The sequence below is a fragment of the Panthera pardus genome, unplaced genomic scaffold (assembly GCF_024362965.1).
Source record: "Panthera pardus isolate Hobbes unplaced genomic scaffold, ASM2436296v1 HiC_scaffold_3, whole genome shotgun sequence".
In the NCBI taxonomy this organism is placed as follows: Eukaryota; Metazoa; Chordata; class Mammalia; order Carnivora; family Felidae; genus Panthera; species Panthera pardus.
In genome coordinates this window covers 58,079,526-58,099,738 of record NW_026526876.1, presented here as the reverse complement: position 1 = coordinate 58,099,738, position 20,213 = coordinate 58,079,526, and the positions used below count along the sequence as shown (strand labels likewise).

General features: G+C 40.5%; 1 protein-coding gene across 2 annotated transcripts in view; it reads right to left on the bottom strand.

The window, feature by feature from the left end:
* FAM222B (family with sequence similarity 222 member B) overlaps positions 1-20,213 on the bottom strand; it is a 75,929-nt gene that overhangs the window by 43,650 nt on the left and 12,066 nt on the right. The window contains exon 1 of one of the 2 annotated variants that reach the window (XM_019423745.2): positions 2,387-2,631. The exons of the other annotated variant lie outside the window; for it this stretch is intronic. The gene's annotated coding sequence lies outside the window, so the exon portion shown is untranslated. Of the gene's footprint in view, positions 1-2,386; positions 2,632-20,213 lie in introns of those variants that run through there. 2 annotated transcript variants of the gene reach the window in all.

Below are 20,213 nucleotides of genomic sequence, written 5' to 3'. Positions count from 1 at the left end.
AGAAATAATCAGGATGGATAAAAACAGATTGCTAAAGAAAATTAAATCAGCTACTTTAACTTCAGCAGCACCATGTCCCTTCAACTAAGAGATTATGGGAAGTCATGGCTTCATATAATGGTTTCCTTGCAGAGGACCAAATTTGAGGAGTTCCAGCCCCTTTAAATGATATTTGGAGATCAGTGTAAATATACCTATGATTAGTTCTATACATAGCCTTTGCTCCTGGGGGAAATTCTCTGGGGAAATCACTGTACCATGCAAAATATTGATTACACAAATCAGGCAAGAAAATATATAAAAATATTAAGTGAACAAAGTGTAATATAACTTTACAAAGCTGTATTAACTGTCTACTCATGGGTAGACAAAAAACCACCTAGGATTCCAAATGGGCCGGCAACTTATTTTTTAGTAGAATCAAGATGAAGTGATACATGCTTTAATATAGCCTCCAAATATTTTCTTTGTTACTTCCTCAGTTTGCTAGCTTAGACATCAAAGTGCACGTTGTTTTACACAATAGCTAGCTGTCAAAGCTTCGATGATTTTTAATAGTTCATTCTCAGTAACAAGTTAGGTTAAAAAAAAACTAAAAACATCTGGGGCCTTTCAATTTAAACATTATGGAGTTGTATGGGATAGATGAGTAATAAGACAACCCAAATCCAACAAAGGTTTACTATGAGTCTACTATTTTGCACAATTCTTTTTAAAGATTTTTTAAGTAATCTCTACACCCAACATGGGGCTCGAACTTACAACCACGAGATCAAGAGTTGCATGCTCCACTGACTTAGCCAGTTTGGTGCCCCTTTTTTGTATAATTCTATAGCAAGGCTACTTGAAATGTAAAAGGTAGACAGACACATAGATAGATAGACAGACAGACAGACAAACAGAGAGACAGACTCCTAATCCCTAGTAAGCTTCTACAACTAAGATGGTTGCCTATCCTATTACACTTCTTCCTCATAATACTTGGCTTTCACCACAAACTGCCCCTTATTAGAGATCCAATAGGTCAATGCAAAGAAAAAACACTGATCCAATTAAAACTATAAGACAGCTCCAGCATATCAATTCTGTCTTCAAAACTGAATTCCAGTTAGAACAATCTGTGGAAACTGAACCTGGATTATAAGAATCTCTCAATCATTTCAATTAATATTTAGCAAAGAATGCTGCCAAAAATTGATATTCATCCCGTCTGGTATTCTAGTTCTTTGCTAAGCAACATCAAGATAAATCTGGTCCAAACACCTTTGGTGAAAATGCCCAGTTAGATTAAGCAAGTTTATCACGAACACTGCCACTCACCACAGAAAGACAGACAGACAGACACACACACACCATTTGTTTCTAACACATAAAATTTGGGTTTTCTATCTTCAATTGATAACTTTCCACTCAATTAAAAACTTAATAAAGAGGCTCCTGATTTTGGCTGAAGATAAGCTCTGTGTCCTTCAGAAAGAAGAGATCTATAAATTGTAGAAGTAAAAGAACTCAAAAGAAATAAATATAATTTAAATTGTTAATGCTACAGCCACCCAATTTCATAAAGTTTGGGAGGGAGGAAACTTTAAAAAATAATTGAACAAAATTCACCTGGATTTTTTTAAAGTTTGGTTCTGTCTTTCATGACAGAAACTAACCTCTCTGAACATATGGATATAAGAAATAAACTGATGGAGAAACAGACAAGACTTTTAGGTTTCAGTAACAGTAAGGTAAGTTTGCTCGTTTGATAGATTTCTCCAGTAGGGCTGAGTACTAAACAAAGCAGGTGACAAGATACTCAGGAGAAGACTTTAACAGAGTTAATCGCTAACAACTATTAGGATTTCCTTTAACCACCGTTTGACATGGGCTGCTCCCTCTTTCCACTAGCATCTCCGTTTTCAGATTGTTTTTGCTGAATAAGGCAGTCCCAAGTAGGAAAATGGTGAAGACAGCCTTAATGGACATGGATGCAGTACAGTACCAAAAACCCATTCCTAGCTTTTTCTTTCTTTCTTTCTTTCTTTCTTCTTTCTTTCTTTCTTTATTTCTTTTTCTTTCTCTTTCGTTCTTTCTTTGCGGTTTACTGCATCAGATGCCACGCAAGAAAGAGCTCCTCTTTTCTTCTGTTCATTTTACTTCATAAGAGACCGACATCGATGTATCAGTAAAAAAAGATAAGAGTCCTGAATCTCCTTACCCTGCTGCAGGGGTGAGATGATGGGAGGGAAAGAAGAATGAAGGGTAGAATCAGAAAATCAAAATAAACTGATGGGATGTGGAGCTCTTACTTCCCATTCCATTTCCCCTTTCCTCACAAGGTTAAGTCGGCTGAAGTCGGGGCTGCATTAGAAAAAGCACACACACGCACACGCACACACACCTTGAGCCCTTGAAGGGAGGTGAGGATCGCTCCGCAGCGCTCGCCCGGTGGGGCTCCAGGCTCCGCCCCGCCCGCCTGGGGCAGCTGAACCCTCCTCGCCCCGCCCGGGCAGGAGGGATGAGAAGGGGCTTATAGCTGTCTTGGCTGGGGGAGGGGGAGGTGGCAGCTCCGAGTGCCAGGCTCTCGGAGCACAGCACTCCGCGGTGCGCCGACACCCCCTCCCCCAGCCGGCAGCCGCTTGCTACCCTTTGCTGCCGGAAGCCAGCCCCGCCCCCTCAACTCCATCCCGGCCCTCCGCAAACCCCCTCCTGCCCGCACAGCCAATGGCAAGCTAGGGAGCCAGGAGAGCGACCCGCCAAGCAGCCAACTGGGGAGGCCCACTGGGAGGTCAGCCGCCGGGGATAGGCCAGCTACCCGCGGCCCCGGCCCCTGCGCGGCTCCTCTTTGTTAGAGCTGCCCGGATCTCTCCTGACTACCACCCCAAAGCCGGGAGGCAAGCATACCACAGCTGGGCCAAGTGATGCTGCGCCCCTTCTATCGCTCCCCAGCCCACTCTCTGCCTGGGTGCTAGAGTGCCCCTATCCAGACAATACCTCCCAGAGTGCCTCAGACTTCCACAGCAATAGCCACCAGATGACACCCGACACTAAAAAGATGCTCCTGGGGCCTCTGCCTCGCCCTTCTTTTCTCAGGCTAATCAACTTCACACCGTGGATAGACTTAGGTTGCATATTAGATCAGCTGCAAACATCAATCCACCCTGTCTGAAACTCCTGCTTCCTGTGACGCAGAAATTAAGAGGGGAGGGGGCATATCGGGAAGGTAGTTATCTCGAAGTTGGTGGGGGTAGGAGAAGGAATACATCAAATAATCTGCAAACACACACACACACCAAAACACACAGTTGGCTCGAATCCAGTTCAGATATAAAACATCTACATCCATTTAAATCCAAGCTAACCATTCCTTTAGCAGGTTTCATTACAATCAGGCAACAAGTATCTAAGTCTTGTTCAAGCCATATGCCAAATCTCAGAAAAAACTCTCAGCAACCGCCAGGTCGCTGCATAACTGGCAGGCTGCATCAACACTTCAATCACTAATGCCAACGTTAGGGGCATAACACAGCTGGGATGGAATATGTCAAAGACTGTAGAATATTTTCTTAGGTGTAGTGGTGGAGCAGTGCATGGGACTCATTTAAGAAAAATAGGGGCGCCTGGGTGGCTCAGTCCGTTAAGTGTCTAACTTTGGCTCAGGTCATGATCTCATGGCTCCTGAGGTCAAGCCCCACATCAGGCTCTACACCGCTTGCTCAGAGCCTGGAGCCTACTTCAGATTCTGTGTCTCCCTCCCTCTCTGCCCTCCCCCGTTAACGTTCTGGCTCTCTCTCTGTGTCTCTCAAAAACAAATAAACATTAAAAAATTAAATAAAAGTAAAATAGAGGGGAACCTGGGTGGCTCAGTCAGTTAAGTGTCCGACTCTTGATTTCACGCAAGTCATGATCTCATGGTCATGAGATCTCACGGCTGGGGAGTTCGAACCCCGCATGGGGCTCTCTGCTGTCAGTGCAGAGCCCACTTCAGATCCTCTGTCCCCCTCTCTCTGTCCCTCCCCACTCGTGCTCTGTCTCTCAAAAATAAATAAAACATTGGGGCACCTGGGTGGCTCAGTCGGTTGGGTGTCCAACTCTTGGTTTCAGCTCAGGTCATGAACTCGTGGTTTGTGAGTTCTAGCCCTGCGTCAGGCTCTGTGCTGAAAGCATGGAGCCTGCTTGGAACTCTCTCTGACCCTCCCCCGCTTGCTCTGTCTCTCAAAATAAATAAATAAACTTTAAAAAAAAACATAAAACATCTTTTTAAAAAAGAAAGAAAAAAGAAAAAGAAAATGGGGATCAGGGAAAGTAAGCTATTACCTATATTGTCATTTTTGTCCACAGAATTCTTGCAACTAATGTTAAATACCTACATCATACTCTACAATCCCACTTAGTTCCCCAAAGTAGTACTATAGTTTTTAAAAGACAACAAAAGGTATTTGTAATTTAAGTAGCCCTTTCTTTTTCAATGTTTGTTTATATTTGAGAGAGACAGAATCCAAAGCAGGCTCCAGGCTCTGAGCTATCAGCACAGAGCCCCATGTGGGGTTAGAACTCACAGGGTATGAGATCATGACCTGGGACACTTGACCAATTGAGCCACCCAGGTGCCCCTAAGTAGTCCTTTCTTAATTTGGAGTTCAAAGCATTTCATATCTATAACCTCAGTCTTCTTATAAGATGGAAAAGGAGCTGTACAGACATGCCCATTTTAAAGACAGCTCTTCTTTCTAACCCAAATTAAAAGACTGGCTTAAAACAGATTTATAGAGGAACTTCACTGATGTTTCATAGAGTAGCATTCATTAGGTTCCATATGAAAAGAACTAAATGTGAAACTTTTTGATTTTAAAGTCTGCTAGCTTAGCTAGCTAGCCAGCCGGTAAGTCCAGTCTCATCCTATCATCTCCTGACTTAAACCAAAAATTCACGAGCTCTCTAATTCATATCATTTAGCAATTCCCTGGCATTTTCCATATTAAAATAACTAAAGAATAAGAAACTACTGCTCAAAGTAGCTAACCATAAAGGTAATCTTGATGTCTAAGGGAAACTTCTGTGTCAGTACCTTCCTTCAGATTCTAGCCTTCTCGATAAAGGAAAATTTTTTCTCTTTAAGGACTAAACTAGAAACTAAAATTTACATTGTTCCGAGAACACACATGTACCAATTAATTTGCCAAGACATCAAAAACAAGGAACCAAACATACCAGTCTCACCACTATTATCACAAATGTTCTTGGAAAGTGGATAATTCCGATAAAATTTCTGATATCCTCTTCTATAATATAAACGTGGAACTCTTAGGGAGTTTCAAATACCTTAACTAAATTAAAAAGTCAAATTCACCTTGCCCAAGTATCTATACAGTCCACAGAAGAATTACAACTATTTAATAAAAGATCACTGGGGAAGCCCAAAACATTTTCTTCTAAAGAATTCAAGTCCAATTTCTTTTCACGACCCTCAAATGTACTCTATCTTACTACCATAACCCTAACAGAGACCCTTAACATGTCTGTGCGGTAACTATAATTTCTTTCTAGTCTTCCTCATTCTGCATACCATTGCTTTCAAGTATTTGTTCTTAAAAAACACAAAGTTTGGGGCGCCTGGGTGGCTCAGTCGGTTAAGCGGCCGACTTCGGCTCAGGTCATGATCTCGCAGTCCGTGAGTTCAAGCCCCGCGTCGGGCTCTGTGCTGACAGCTCAGAGCCTGGAGCCTGTTTCAGATTCTGTGTCTCCCTCTCTCTGACCCTCCCCCGTTCATGCTCTGTCTCTCTCTGTCTCAAAAATAAATAAACGTTAAAAAAAAAATTTTTTTTTTTTTTAAAAACACAAAGTTAGGAGCACCATGGTAGCTCAGTCGGTTAAGTGTCTGACTTTAGCTCAGGTCATGATCTCACGGATCTTGGGATCGAGCCCCGCATCAGGCTCTGTGCTGACAGCTTAGAGCCTGGAGCCTGCTTCAAATCCTGTGTCTTCCTCTCTTTCTGCCCCTCCCCCCACCTTGGCACGTGCGCGTGCTCTCTCTCTCTCTCCCCTAAAAATAAACAAACATTGGGGTGCCTGGGTGGCTCAGTTGGTTTAAGAGTCTGACTTCAGCTCAGGTCATGATCTTGCAGTTTGTGGGTTCAAGCCCTGTGCTGACAGCTCAGAGCCTGGAGCCTGCTTCGGATTCTGTGTCTCCCTCTCTCTGTGCCCTGCCCCCACTCACACCCTGTCTTTCTCTGTCTCTCAAAAATGAATAAACATTAAAAAAAAATTTTTAAAACACAGAAAGTTACATTTATTGCACATTTACTAGGGCCAAGGCCCTGTGGCAAGAACTATATATTTATATTTATTATTTTGTCATAATAAGCCTATGAAAATTTCCCCATTTTTATAGATAAAGAAACTGAGGTGCAGAGAGGTTGAAGATCTTCTCTAAATCATATGGCTGGTAAATGGAAGAGTCAGTATTAGAATTTGGGGGGAAAAAAAGAATTTGAGTCATTTTGGCTCCAAATCTAATACTCCTATGCACTAAGCTATATGTGGCTCTCTGGTACCTATGTCATCCAGCTAAATTTCCACTCTATAGCTGTTACATGTTCCATAATCTGGCCCTATCTTACACTATCAAACTTACTTCCCACCTTTCCCTAGCATGTTTCCCCACACCAGACAAACTAATCTGTTTGCTCACTGTCTATCATGTTCATCCATTTCTATTTTCATGACATGACTTGTGCTGTTATAACCATGCCATTCAAATCCTACCCATTCTTCAAGTTCAAATTCCACCTTCCTTGTAGAGCCTTCTTTGATGCTGTCAGCAATGATTCCTTTCCTGAATCACTATTACACAATTTAATACCTAAAAAAAATTTTTTTAATGTTTACTTTTGAGAGAGAGGGAGAGCGCGCGCGTGCGAGCAAGCAGGGGAGGGACAGAGAGGGAGACACAGAATCCAAAGCAGGCTCCAGGCTCTGAGCTGTCAACACAGAGCCCGACTTGGGGCTCGAACTCACAAACCGTAAGATCATGACCTGAGCCGAAGCTGGAATCTCAACCAACTGAGCCACCCAGGCACCCCAATAGAATACTTATTCTGTTATCTAATATGTGATTTGTCTTCCTACTTTAGACTGTAACTCAGAACTTGTATTACATTTGCCTTTGTCTCCCTTCCCAATTATGCACAGTAAGGCACACATAGCAAAGTCCTCAATAAATATTTAGACCAGTAAACTTTATAGCAAAAGAATAACCCAAATCACTTAAACCACCCAAGTTCTCAAAAAAGCCACCAAAGTTGAAACCATTAATAATACTCTTCATTCATCTTCAAGATACAACAATCAAGTTCTAACTCTGCCACTACTAACTACTTACTTATCCAGTATCATGGACAAACTGATCGGAGGGGCTTCAAAAGGGCTGGTAGTGTTTCTTGATCTGGGAACTAGTTACATAGGTAATGTTTAATTTTTTTTTTTTTAATGTGTTGTTGTTTTTTTTTGAGAGAGAGACAGACAGAGTGTGAGCAGGGGAGGGGTAGAGAGAGAGAGAGACACAGAATTCAAAGCAAGCTCCAGGCTCTGAGCTGTCAGCACAGAGCCCAATGTGGGGCTTGAACCCACGAACTGTGAGATCATGACCTGAGCCGAAGTCAGACTCCCACCCGACTGAGCCACCCAGGCACCCCGGTAATGTTTGTGAAAATTCACTGAGTTGTACACTTATATGCACTTTTCTATACTGTATATATTTTGTCTCAATGAAGTTTTAAAATATCAAGTTTCAGATTATAAAATAATCACATCTATTTTTAAGCACATAGTAGTATTATATATGTCTGTAGGTCCAAGAAAATATTGGAACATATAATATATACCAATCTGTCAATTGTGGTTATCACTAAGAGGAAGATTAGAAAAATAAGAGGGAACAAAGGACAGAAATTTTTTTTTAATTTTTTAAAAAATGTTTTTATTTATTTTTGAGAGAGAGAGGGATAGAGCATGAATGGGGGAAGAGCAGAGAAAGAAGGAGGCACAGAATCTGAAGCAGGCTCCAGGCTCCAAGCTGTCAGCACAGAGCCCCACAGAGCCGGACACAGGGCTCAAACTCACGAACCGCAAGATTATGACCTGAGCCGAAGTCGGATGTTTATCCGACTGAGTCACCCAGGCGCCCCCAGAGAACTTTTTAAATTTATTTTTGTTTTTAAAAATTTTTTAATGTTTATTTTTGAGAGAGAGAGAGAGAGAGAGAGCGAGCGCATGAACAGGGGAGGGGCAGAGAAAGAGGGAGACATCGAATCCAAAGCAGACTCCAGGCTCTGAGCTGTCAGCACAGAGCCCAATGTGGGGCTCAAACCCACGAGCTGTGAGATCATGACCTGAGCCGAAGTTGGATGCCCAACTGACTGAGCCACCCACGTGCCCACCCCCACAAAGAACTTTTTAAATATTTGTTTCACTGGATCTTTCAAAAAGTAAGCAACATGCATTAATTTTGTAATTTTAATAGATTAGCTGAGTAGTGGAACTAACATTTTCTATAGTTTTTAAACGTTTTATGCGGAGCATGTCTAACTTTTATAATCAGTAAAAGATGCTGAAACAAAACCACACTGGCTCTTAAAAACAGAAAGAAAAGATCAATAAGCTAGACTGAAAACTAGTTCAAGTAACTAATATCCATCCAGTATGATCACACTTCAGTATTTCTTAAGTACTCTGGCATATTTCCCAAATGACATTTATAACAAACACACACCAAAAAACAAAAAAACAAACACCAACAAACAAAACAAAACTGAAAAGTGTCAAAGGTGCCTTTGACAATTTATTCCAATCACGATAACTATACTGAGGGGCACGTGGGTGGTTCAGTTGATCAAGCGCCGACTTCAACTCAGGTTATGATCTCATGGTTCATGGGTTTGAGCCCCGGGTCAGGCTCTGTGCAAACAGCTCAGAGACTGGAACTCACTTTGGATTCTGTGTCTCCTTCTCTGCCCTCCCTGGTTCACACTCTGTCTCTTTCTCTCTCTCTCAAAAAATAAACATTAAAATACATATACATATATATACAACTCAGAACTGAATAACAAGGACAAAACAATAAAAACGATCTATCCTGAACATAAGCTGAAACTTTTTTTTTTGTTTATTTTTGAGAGAGAGAGCTTGAGCAGGGGAGGGGGAAAGGCAGAGAGGGGGACGGAGAGAGGGAGGGAGGGAGGGAGGGAGGGAGGGAGGGAGGGAGGTAGAAAGAGAGAGAGAATCTTAAGTAGGCTCCACACCCAGCGGAGTCCAAAGTGGAGCTTAATCTTAGAACCCTGAGATCATGACCCGAGCTGAAATCAAGAGTCAGACTCTTAACTGACTAAGCCACCTAGGTGCCCAGAAGCTGAAACTACTAAAAGCACATTTTCACCATAAAGACCTGCTATGAGACATTTTATAGAATTCAAACACCCATGTGACACAACAGACTTTGATTCAAAAACAAAAAACAAAAACAAAACCCTTATTATCCACCAGTCTTAAAGAGAACAGCAGGTCTGAAAAAGAACAAGTGTGAAAGTTTAAAAAAAAAAATGAGGATGCCTTTATTATGTCAATGTAGCAAAGTATTTTTTTTTTAAGCTGGCTGTATTTTCTCTTTCGGACACTAGAGGGAAGTTTAAAATCCATTCACTGTATCTTTGGATTCATTCATTCATTCACTCATATCAAAACTGAATAAGCTACAGTCCCTGTCTTTAAGGTGCTTAGTCCAGTGAGGGAAAACACAACAGTTAAAAAAAAAAGAAAAAAAAAAGCAAACTACAAGAAAGAGCCAAACCTCAACTTTTTTACAAGACTGTGGGTTTTGGGAAGGACAGAAGGGGAAGCATTTCTGGCAGAGGGACTAAAAAAAACCATGTCCATATAATAATTCACACTAGACAAACCAGCATATCCAAACTGGCTTATTCCCCTATTTATCTTCCCCATCTTAATCTAAATGGAAATAACATATAACTACAAGTTACTTTAAACAATTATCTATAGAAACGAGAGGCATGAAGTGTTAACATGTGTGGAAGATTTGCTAAAATATCGAACTGACTAGGTTTCAAAACCTATTATACACAGTTTTTAAAATTTTTATAAAAAGTTTATTTAAGTAAGCTCTACAACCAACATGGGGTTCAAACTCACAACCCTGAGATCAAGAATCACATGTTCTTCCAACTGAGTCAGCCATGCACCCCTATTATACACAGTTTTAAAAACATGAAAGTTGGGGCTCCTGGGTGACTTGGTCAGTTAAGTGTCTAACTCTTGATCTCAGCTCAGGTCTTCACCTCAGGGTCATGAGTTCAAGCCCCTCAACAGGCTCCATGTGGGTGTGGAACCTACTTAAAACAAACAAACATGAAGATAACAGATACAACTGGAGTTAAGACTGCTTACTTAATAGGAGTGTCTGGGTGGTTCAGCAGATTAGGCGTCTGACTTCAACTCAGGCCATGTTCTTGCGGGTTCGTGAGTTGGAGCCCAGCATCAGGCTCTCTGCTGTCAGCACGGAGCCTACTTTGGATCTTCTGTCTCCCTCTCTCTGCCCCTTCCCCACTCATGCTGTCTCTCAAAAATAATCATTAAAAAAAAAAAAAAAAAAAAAAGACTGCTTACATAATAAAAATTCTCATCTGAAATCATGATAAATTATACAGCTCCCTGAAAAGTGTGTCAAGGATAAAAAATAGAGGTTTCCTAAATGTGCTCTGTCTTACACAAATTAAGTTTCCCAGAGTCAGGAAATAGAATTCTCTGACAATTAGCTTTCACTGATGCCTTTGTAAAGAGACATCTTGCTTAGCAAATCATTTCCACACCTAAATAATTCAAGCCTACACAGGAAAGACTAACACTTGAACTCAAAGTCACCATGGAATGGAATGGAAACATTTGTGTGGTGTATTTTTCCCTAATCCTAAAATAACTATTGCATCCTTTGCTATGGTTTGGGATGTCTGGATTGTTTGTGTTGGGGTTGGGGAGTTGGAGACAAGGAACAAGTTGTTAACTTCTCATACTGAGGGTAAATTTCTCATATTCAAAGGGTGGCACATGGTAGAAAAAGTAAAAGCCAGCATCTTGAAAAAGTTTCACACACATACACAAAATGAGGCGGCAAACTTGTGAATCAAGCATGATTTGGCATCTTTAAATGCAGAGCCGATTCTCTTCTAGTGCCAAAGCCAATGGCTTCTCCTGTAGATGAAATGGCACAGTTCCTGAAAAAGCCCTGGACGCTGTTTCCCCACAATCCTATAATCTGTCAGAAGACAGAAAACAAAAAGAAGGCTTTGCCAGCCAGAAAAAGCAAATTATAACCAACACAGAGCCAACACTTTACTTCAGACAGAAGGAGCTTTTCTATGCATCTTTGGAAGGAGAGAGACAAAAGAAGCTTACTATTGCTCAAATAACCAAGGCAAACATTTTAACCAAATACCATCTTGGATAAGCATTTGATGCAATAGTCTGCTTTCTCACTTCTTAGTCATAGCCTTAAAGAATAATTTCCAACATTTATGGAAAAGAGTTGATGGCCACAAAATACAAAGAATTTTTACAATTCAATATGAAAAAGACAACCAAAGGGGAAATTTTCTTTTCTTTTTCTTTCTTCTTTTTTCCCAAAGGGTACATTTTCAAAGGGCATGAACTGGTAGTCACAGAAGAAATATGTAAGGTCAAATATTATATATAATTCTATATTGTTAAAAACCAGTAGAGGGGCACCTGGGTGGCTCAGTTCATTAAGCGTCTAACTCTTGGTCTCGGCTCAGGTCACAATCTCATGATTCAGAAGTTTGAGCCCCACATTGGGTTCTGTGCTGGCAGCGTGGAGCCTGATCAGGATTCTCTCTCTCTCTCTCTCTCTCTCTCTCTCTCTCCCTCTCCCTCTCCCCCTCTCCCCCTCTCCCCCTCTCCCCCTTCTCTGCTTGTGCTCGCTCTCTCTCAAAATAAATAAATAAACATTAAAAAAAAAAAAAAAAAAGCAATAGAAAGTGACTTTTCCATACAGGCAGCTCTTTTTGCCCCTGGGTCCCATATGGGCGATTTAATAAAACCACCTTCTTTCACCAAAGAAAGAAAAAGAAAAGAAAGTGCTTCTCCATACAATCCTAAGGGTATTTTGGCTTAATAGTACTGCCAACTGCAAGCCTCAGAGAAAACCTTGGCTACTCAGAATGAAAAAAAAACAAAACAAAAGATAATGATATTTAAAATCACACTGTACAGGGGCTCAGTCAGTTAAGTGTGTAACTCTTGATTTCAGCTCAGGTTTGGGAAATCAAGTCCCACACTGGGCTCTGTGCTGACGGTGTGAAGCCTGCTTGAGATTCTCTGTCTCTCTGTCTCTCTCTCCCTCTCTCTGCCCCTCCCCGGCTCATGCCTGCTCTCTCTCTCTCTCTCTCTCTCAAAACGTTAAAAATTTTTTTTTTCTAAATCACACTGTACACTTTAAATGTCTTACAATTTTATTTGTCAATTATAGCCCAAATAAGCTGGGGGAGTTGGGGAGATAAGGGTGCCTAGCTAAGTAATACATACCTAAAAATATTTAGAATAGAAGCTTTGTGAAACATCTACTCTGGGAAGGAAACTATTAAAAAAATGGATACAGGTAAACTGCGAACTAAAGGAACTAAAATAAGAATGAAAGATGAACCTTTACCTGTGAACATAAAACAGCTGAAGCCAATCCCCAAGCCTACAATGAACAAGGGAGATCATAGAAGTAAATAAAAGAAAGTCTAAATATAACCACAGAGGTAAAGCATCTCTAACAAAGTAAGCTTACTCAACTGCCTTGCTGTAGAAGCAGGCCATTCTGGGACCCCCTTTCCAGTCACCAAATGCGAAAGAAAAGCAAATAATGCCTGGATGGGACAAAAGTCTTCCCATCAAAGAGGAAAAGAAAGCTAAGCCTTTTGCTTGTCCTTGATACAAAGAGGGAAAGAACTGTGGGAGAACTCAAATTCCAGAAAAAAAGGATTCAATTCCAACCTATGTAAAGCTAAGAACTTCATGTCGCTTTGTTCTAAAATAAGCAATACACAGGTCCCTACTGAAAAAACAATACACAAGATCCCAACTGAGCTGTCAGCAGGGTAAAGTTCTAAGCACGTCAGCACGTTATTGCTTAACCATTTCAGTTTTCCCTTATCGGTTTCAGACATAAAAGACCCACATCCCAAGTTTCTTCTATTGTTAATGCCAGTTTAGAGGCTGAGAAAAATTTAGTTCATCCGATTCAAATTTCAAGCATTTTCTAAGTGCATTATAGGTAATGATGCCACAGATTCTATATTTAACCTCAGGTGTGGAACAAGGAGTGCTAGCTTTGGCTGAAATGGCACCATGTCCCTCCTCCAAGCCTAACTGCAACCATCACCTAAGCTTTCATCAAAGTGGCTATATGGTGTCATCTAAAATAAATTAAAGTGCATTTTCAGTGCTTTTTTGTGAGTGGTTCTACTAATTGGCTATGATGCTTTAAATACAGATAATAAATCACCCCTACTGGTCCTTTAAATATTCAGCATTATAACTGCCATAGGCTAGGGGCACCTGGGTGGCTGGGTCGATTGAGGGTCCAACCTCAGCTCAGGTCATGATCTCGCAGTTCGTGGGTTCGAGCTCCGCATTGGCCTCTGTGCTGACAGCTCAGAACCTGGAGCCTGCTTCAGATTCTGTGTCTCCTTCTCCCTTTGCCCCTCCCCCACCTCTCAAAAATAAATAAACATTAAAAAAACTTTTTTTTTAAATAATCCCATAGGCTGGCAGTCATACCCTCATTTGAACCACAAAGCCAAGAATGGTAAAAAAAAATCTTGTGATACAAATCCTCTGAAGTGATATAATAAATTTTTTGGAAATATTCTCTAACTAAAATTTGTTTCATTATGGTTCCATAATTGTTACACTCCAGAATTAGGGTAGCAGTATCTTTTCCCAAATCTGGAACTATTTTTTCTTCAAATAGTATTTATAAAAATATATCACCTTTCTCAAAAGGAACTTATGGCCTCTAACAGACAGCATGTTGCTAATTTTCACAACATCCCAATAAAGAACTATTATTTAGCATCTATATCACACTTTAACTTGCAGAAGTGTTTTACAATATTTTCATTAGTAGTCATGCCTCACAACCACCCGTGAGCTAAACTGGTCCTGTTATCCTCATTTGAGAGCTGAAAAAACTGATGTATTATAAGGCCAAGGTCAAGCCAGTCTGCTTTTCCAAAACCAGGAAGCTAATTCTTATAAACAGTATCATTCACTCAACCAGTGTATCTGTATTGCTCATAGTCCTAGTTTTAGTAGGTTCTTAGAACACAGAAACCCACCTAAAATGAGGGTACAAAAACATTAAATTATTGTTATAACACTTCACCAAAAATACACAACCACATTTGAATATAAATAAGTAAGGATTTAATAACAATGACACAAGGAGTTTCCAGAAATTGGTTCCCAAAACCTCTATGTCATCATACGAAAACAAAAAAAGGATCAAATGCTTCTTCATCTTATTTTTCTTCTTAATCCACTACAATCAGACTTCTATCTCCATCACTCCAATGAGTGGTTCTAGTCAAGGTCACCAATAACCACTAGGTTGCCAAACCCCACGCGTACTTCTCTGTTCTTTTCTGAGACAATAATCAATACAGTGGTCCACTCCATCCTTGAAACATATTTTTTACTTGGCTTCCATAGCATCACTGGTTTTCCTCCTACCTCACTGGCTGCTCCTTCTCCTTCATACCTCTTTTCTAGCCACAATCCATTCCTAGGTGACCTCCTGATTGAATTTCATGACTTCAAACTCTACCTACATGTTGATTTCAAGTCTTCAATGCCAGCCCAGATTTCTCCCAGGAATTCCAGGCTTTTCTATCTTATAGCTCCAGTTGGCTATCTAACAAGCACCTCAAACTTGATATGACCAAAGCAAAATCCTTCCACCAGAATCTTACCCATCTCAATAAATATTATCACCTACCTAGTTTCCACAGCCAATAATGCATAAGTTAGGCATGATTCCTCTTTGCCTCACTCCCCCTGGCTGCTGCCAATCCCTGAGCAAGTCCCGATGACTTCATTTCCAAAAGAAATTCCAAATCTACTTCTCTACAGCTCTTCTACCATCACTCCAATCCAAGTCACCACCAATTCTCATCTAAATTAGTGCAAGCCTTGTTACTAGTCTCCTTGCCTCTACTCACGATCTCCCTACAATGAATCCATTTCCACACAGAAAGCAGAACATTCTAATTACAAATCAATTCACATCATATGCCCGCTTAAAAACCTCTGAAGGAAACACATTACCCTAGCTTTCAAACCTCAGTGTCATCTGGTCTCTGCCTTCTTCTGGCACCACTCTCCCTCTCACCACATTCAAGTCACATTAGCCTTATTTCTGTTCTTCCAAGATATGAAGTTCATTCCTCTTTAGTTCTACACTGGAATGTTTGATCTGGTAATCTCTGAATTCTCCTAGATCTTAACTGCCATACTCTGAAAGGTATTCCCTATTCTAACCTAAAGTAGCTGCCCATTCACTCTCTAACACATCAGTCTATTTTAATTCTCTGCATCGTATTTATCATAACTGGGTTTTAAAAAGTTGTCTGTTGTCTGTTTACCCTCCCTAGAATACAAGCTCCATAAGAGGACAGACTGTCCATCTTGATTAGCAGTGTATTACTAGTGCTCTACACATACTAGAAACTCAAAAAATTTGGCAGGCTTAGTTACCCTTACCCACAAAGAGCTCACAATCCAGTTGAAGAAACAAAACAACACTTAAATAATAAATGTAATGCTAGCAGTATAATAAAATGTTACAGTAGCCCAGCAGCAGGAGTGGTTAATTCTGCCTTGAGAACTAGGAAGACCTCACAGAAGAAATGAGCTATGAGCTAAATCCTAAAGATTAATTAGGAGATTCACCACATTATTGGTTATGTTTGCTTGTTTTGGAAGAAACGTCCATGGAAGAAAAGAAAATAGCTTGAGCAAAAATGTAATGAGGAAAGGAGGAAGGAAGATGGAACCAATCATCTATGTGTTAAGTGTGCTGTGAATGATAAAGAATCCTAAAGGGAAAGAGCATAAGTAGTCTTCCAATTTAGGAAGATTGCTCTTGTACCAATGTGGTGGATCAACCGAAGGGGTAGTAAGACTTGAGGCATGAAGACCAGTTAGGAGGTTATTGCAACTGACCAAGTAAGAAATAAAAATGGTCAGGGCACCTGGGTGTCTCAGTCGGTTGAGCTTCCAACTCTTGGTTTCATCTCAGGCCATGATCTCACAGTTTCATGAGTCGGAGTCCCACATTGGGCTCTGCTCTGAAAGTGCGGAGCCTACTTGGGATTCTCTGTCTCCCTCTCTCTGCCCCTCCCCTGCTCACACTCTGTCTCTCGCTCTCTCAAAAATAAATAAAACATCAACAAAATTAAAAAAAGAGAGAGAGAAATAAAAATGGTCTAATCTATGACTTTGGCAATATGGTTGGAAAGAAAGAGGCAGATTTAGGAGATCTTCAACGCTAAAATCAAATCTAGGGATCAGGCAGATATGAGTGGTAAGGGAGAAGAAAGGAGCAAGGTCAAATCCAATATTTTTGATTTAGCAACTGTATGGCTATTAATAGCATTCAACCTGTCAGGGAATCTAGAAGGTTTAGATTTTGTGGCAAAAATAATGAATTCCAAGATGCCCATAAGATGTCCAGGTGGATTCTGGAAATATAGGTCTGGATCCCAGGAGACAGAGATTTGAGTTAAATATAGAGATATGAATTACATTACCTGTGAAAAATAAAACAAGAAGAGGGTGGCTAAGAACAGAATTGTCAGCAACATTAACACTTAAGGACTAGATAGAAGAAAGGGAGACTAAAAAGAAATAGAAAAGAAAAACCAAGCATGGACAGTTTAAAGAAGCAGAGAAGCAAAAACTGAAAAATTAGGGGTGCCTGGGTGGCACCCAAGCGGTTAAGCATCCGACTCTTGATTTTGGCTCAGGTCATGATCTCACAGTTTGTGGGTTCGAGCCCCACACTGGGCTCTATGCTGACAGCTCAGAGCCTGGGGCCTGCTTCAGATTCTTGTCTCCCTCTCTCTCTGCCCCTCCCTCAGTCATTCTCTCTCTCCCTCTCCTTCAAAAATAAATAAACATTTAAAAATTTTTAATTAAAAAATTAAAAATTAAAAAAAAATTAATAAAAGCAGAAGGCAAAATAAATCAAGGACTGAAAAGCATCATCTGGGTTTCACAATTAGGTCACTGAGCAATTTCAGTGGAGTGTTGGGGACAAAATCAAATTACATGCTTGAGGAATAAATAGGCTATGAGAAAGTAAAGAGAGCAGGAGAAAGACTACTTTTAGGAATAGTAGAGAAACTGAGCAGTAACTGGGGGTAGGGTGGGGACAAAGAATTGGGGAAAAGAAATAAATACGAACATAAAAACAGTGATATAACAAGGTCGCAGAGGGATTAACAATATGGAGAAGAAAGGAAAGGCCAACAGATGAATACAGTAAAGTCTGCAGGTGTGGAAAAAAATGAAGATAACTTCCACTTGATAGCCTTTGAGAGAAAGGTGGGGGAGAGAATAACATTGAAGGACTAGAGATCAGCTGGGTTAACAATTTACAAAGAGCAGGCAAATAAATATTCCAGTGAGACACGGGAGCCTAACCAGTCACCCACACAACCCCCTACTAAGAACAATGATCTTACTTTATCTAAAAACATTTTTTTAAGTTTATTTATTTTTGAGAGAGACAGAGTACGAATGGGTTAGGGGTAGAGAGAGAGGGAGACACAGAATCTGAAGCAGGCTCCAGGCTCTGAGCTGTCAGCAGAGCCCAACACAGGGCTCAAACTCACGAACCATGAATGAGATCATGACCTGAGCTGACGCTTAACTGACTGAGCCACCCAGGCGCCCCTGATCTTACTTTATCTAAATAAAAGTTCTTACTTGGAAATTTGAGATCTGATGGAAAATCAGAGTAGTTGTGGAAAGAAAGAGCAGAGACGATCCAGAAACACTAGCAAATAGTTCAAATTGCCTCTCACAAGAAAGCAATAGCAGAGGGAAGAGGAAGGATGCAAGCAGAGGAGGAACGCTGTTAATCAATATTGGACCTGGTCCAGCTGACCAAAAATCACAGCCAAGTTTTTCTGTGTCTTACAAAATCTAAAAATCCACACTAACCTGGAAGTTGTAATACTTCTAAGAATTTGAAGGGTGTGTCCTGCCACAATATTCCGAGTGTCCAAGCTTCATTCAGTTCATTAAGTAATCCCTGGGAGAATAGCTTGGCTAGACTTTGGATAATATTCATATATACCCCCATTAACTTCATAAATCTCTCCCTATACTTTTTCATGCACTGAAGTGGAAAACATACTGATAACACAGCAGTGTCCTAGGATAGAAAGAGAGTAGGGAAGGAAAGCTAGTAGCATTATGCTTGAGAATAAGCAAACTTAAAGTAGAAAATAAACAGCAAAATATTCTTGAAGTCTTAAGAATTAGAGTACACATTGCAACAATGTGGATGGAACTAGAGGGTATTATGCTAAGCGAAGTCAGTCAGTCAGAGAAAGACAAACAGGGGCACGCCTGGGTGGCTCAGTCGGTTAAGCGTCCGACTTTGGCTCAGGTCATGATCTCATGGTCTGTGAGTTCGAGCCCCACATCAGGCTCTGTGCTGACAGCTCAGAGCCTGCAGCTCTGCAGCCTGTTTCAGATTCTGTCTCCCTCTCTCTCTGACCCTTCCCTGTTCATGCTCTATCTCTCTCTGTCTCAAAAATAAATAAACATTAAAAAAAAAAAAAAAGACAAATATATGACTTCAGTCATATGAGGAATTTAAGATACAAAACAGATGACCATATGGGAAGGAAAGCAAAAAGAATATAAAAACAGGGAGGGGGACAAAACATAAGAGACAAAACAGATGACCATATGGGAAGGAAAGCAAAAAGAATATAAAAACAGGGAGGGGGACAAAACATAAGAGACTCTTAAATACAGAGAACAAACTGAGGGTTGCTGGAGGGGGTGTGGGGATGGACTAAATGGATAAGGGGCATTAAGGAAGATACTTGTTGGGATGAGCACTGGGTATTATACGTAGGGGATGAATCACTGGAATCTACTCAAAACATTTTTGTGTACTGTATACTAACCAACTTGGATGTAAATTAAAATTAAACAAATTAAAAAAAAGAATTAGAGGGGCGCCTGGGTGGCTCAGTCAGTTGAGCGGCCGACTTCAGCTCAGGTCATGATCTCGCGGTCCGTGAGTTCGAGCCCCGCGTCAGGCTCTGTGCTGACAGCTCAGAGCCTGGAGCCTGTTTCGGATTCTGTGTCTCCCTCTCTCTGACCCTCCCCCGTTCATGCTCTGTCTCTGTCTCAAAAATAAATAAAAAACGTTTAAAAAAAATTAAAAAAAAAAAAAGAATTAGAGTACACAACTGCATTACAAATTAAAATAAATTCTAAAGGATCTTAAATTGTCACTCAGACACTTTTCACCATGTATCTTTTTTTTTTTTTTTTTTAAAGTAAACTCTACACCCAACAACCCCAAAAGTCCCATGCACTACTGACTGAGCCGGCCAGACATTCCCATACTGTGTACCTTTTATGTTACTTAAAATATATTCAAAAAAGAAAGAAAATTAAGTTAAAATTCAAATATATTTAGGAAATTACATTTTTGGAATTCTTCTTTAAAGTCTCCCTCTTCCACCCCCAGACTTTTTTTTTTTTTTTAAGGTAGGCTTCACACCAAGCATGGAGTCCAATGCGGGGCTTGAACTGAGATCAAGAGTCAGACCCTCAACCCACTAAGCCACCCAGGGGCCCTCAGACTGTTCTTTTATTTTTACACAGTAAAATTTATTTTTTAGTGCTCAGTTCTAAAAGTCCTCATAAACATACAGACGTGTAACCACAATCAAGGTACAGAATAAATAGTTCCATTACCCTCCAGAAATTTCCTCATTCTACTGCTTTGTAGTAAAACATTCCCCTACCCCTAGAGCAAGACAATCATCAATCTGCTCTCCACTGTCCCTATAGTTTTAAGTTTTCTAGACTATCATATAAATTCAATCAAATAGTGAGTAGCC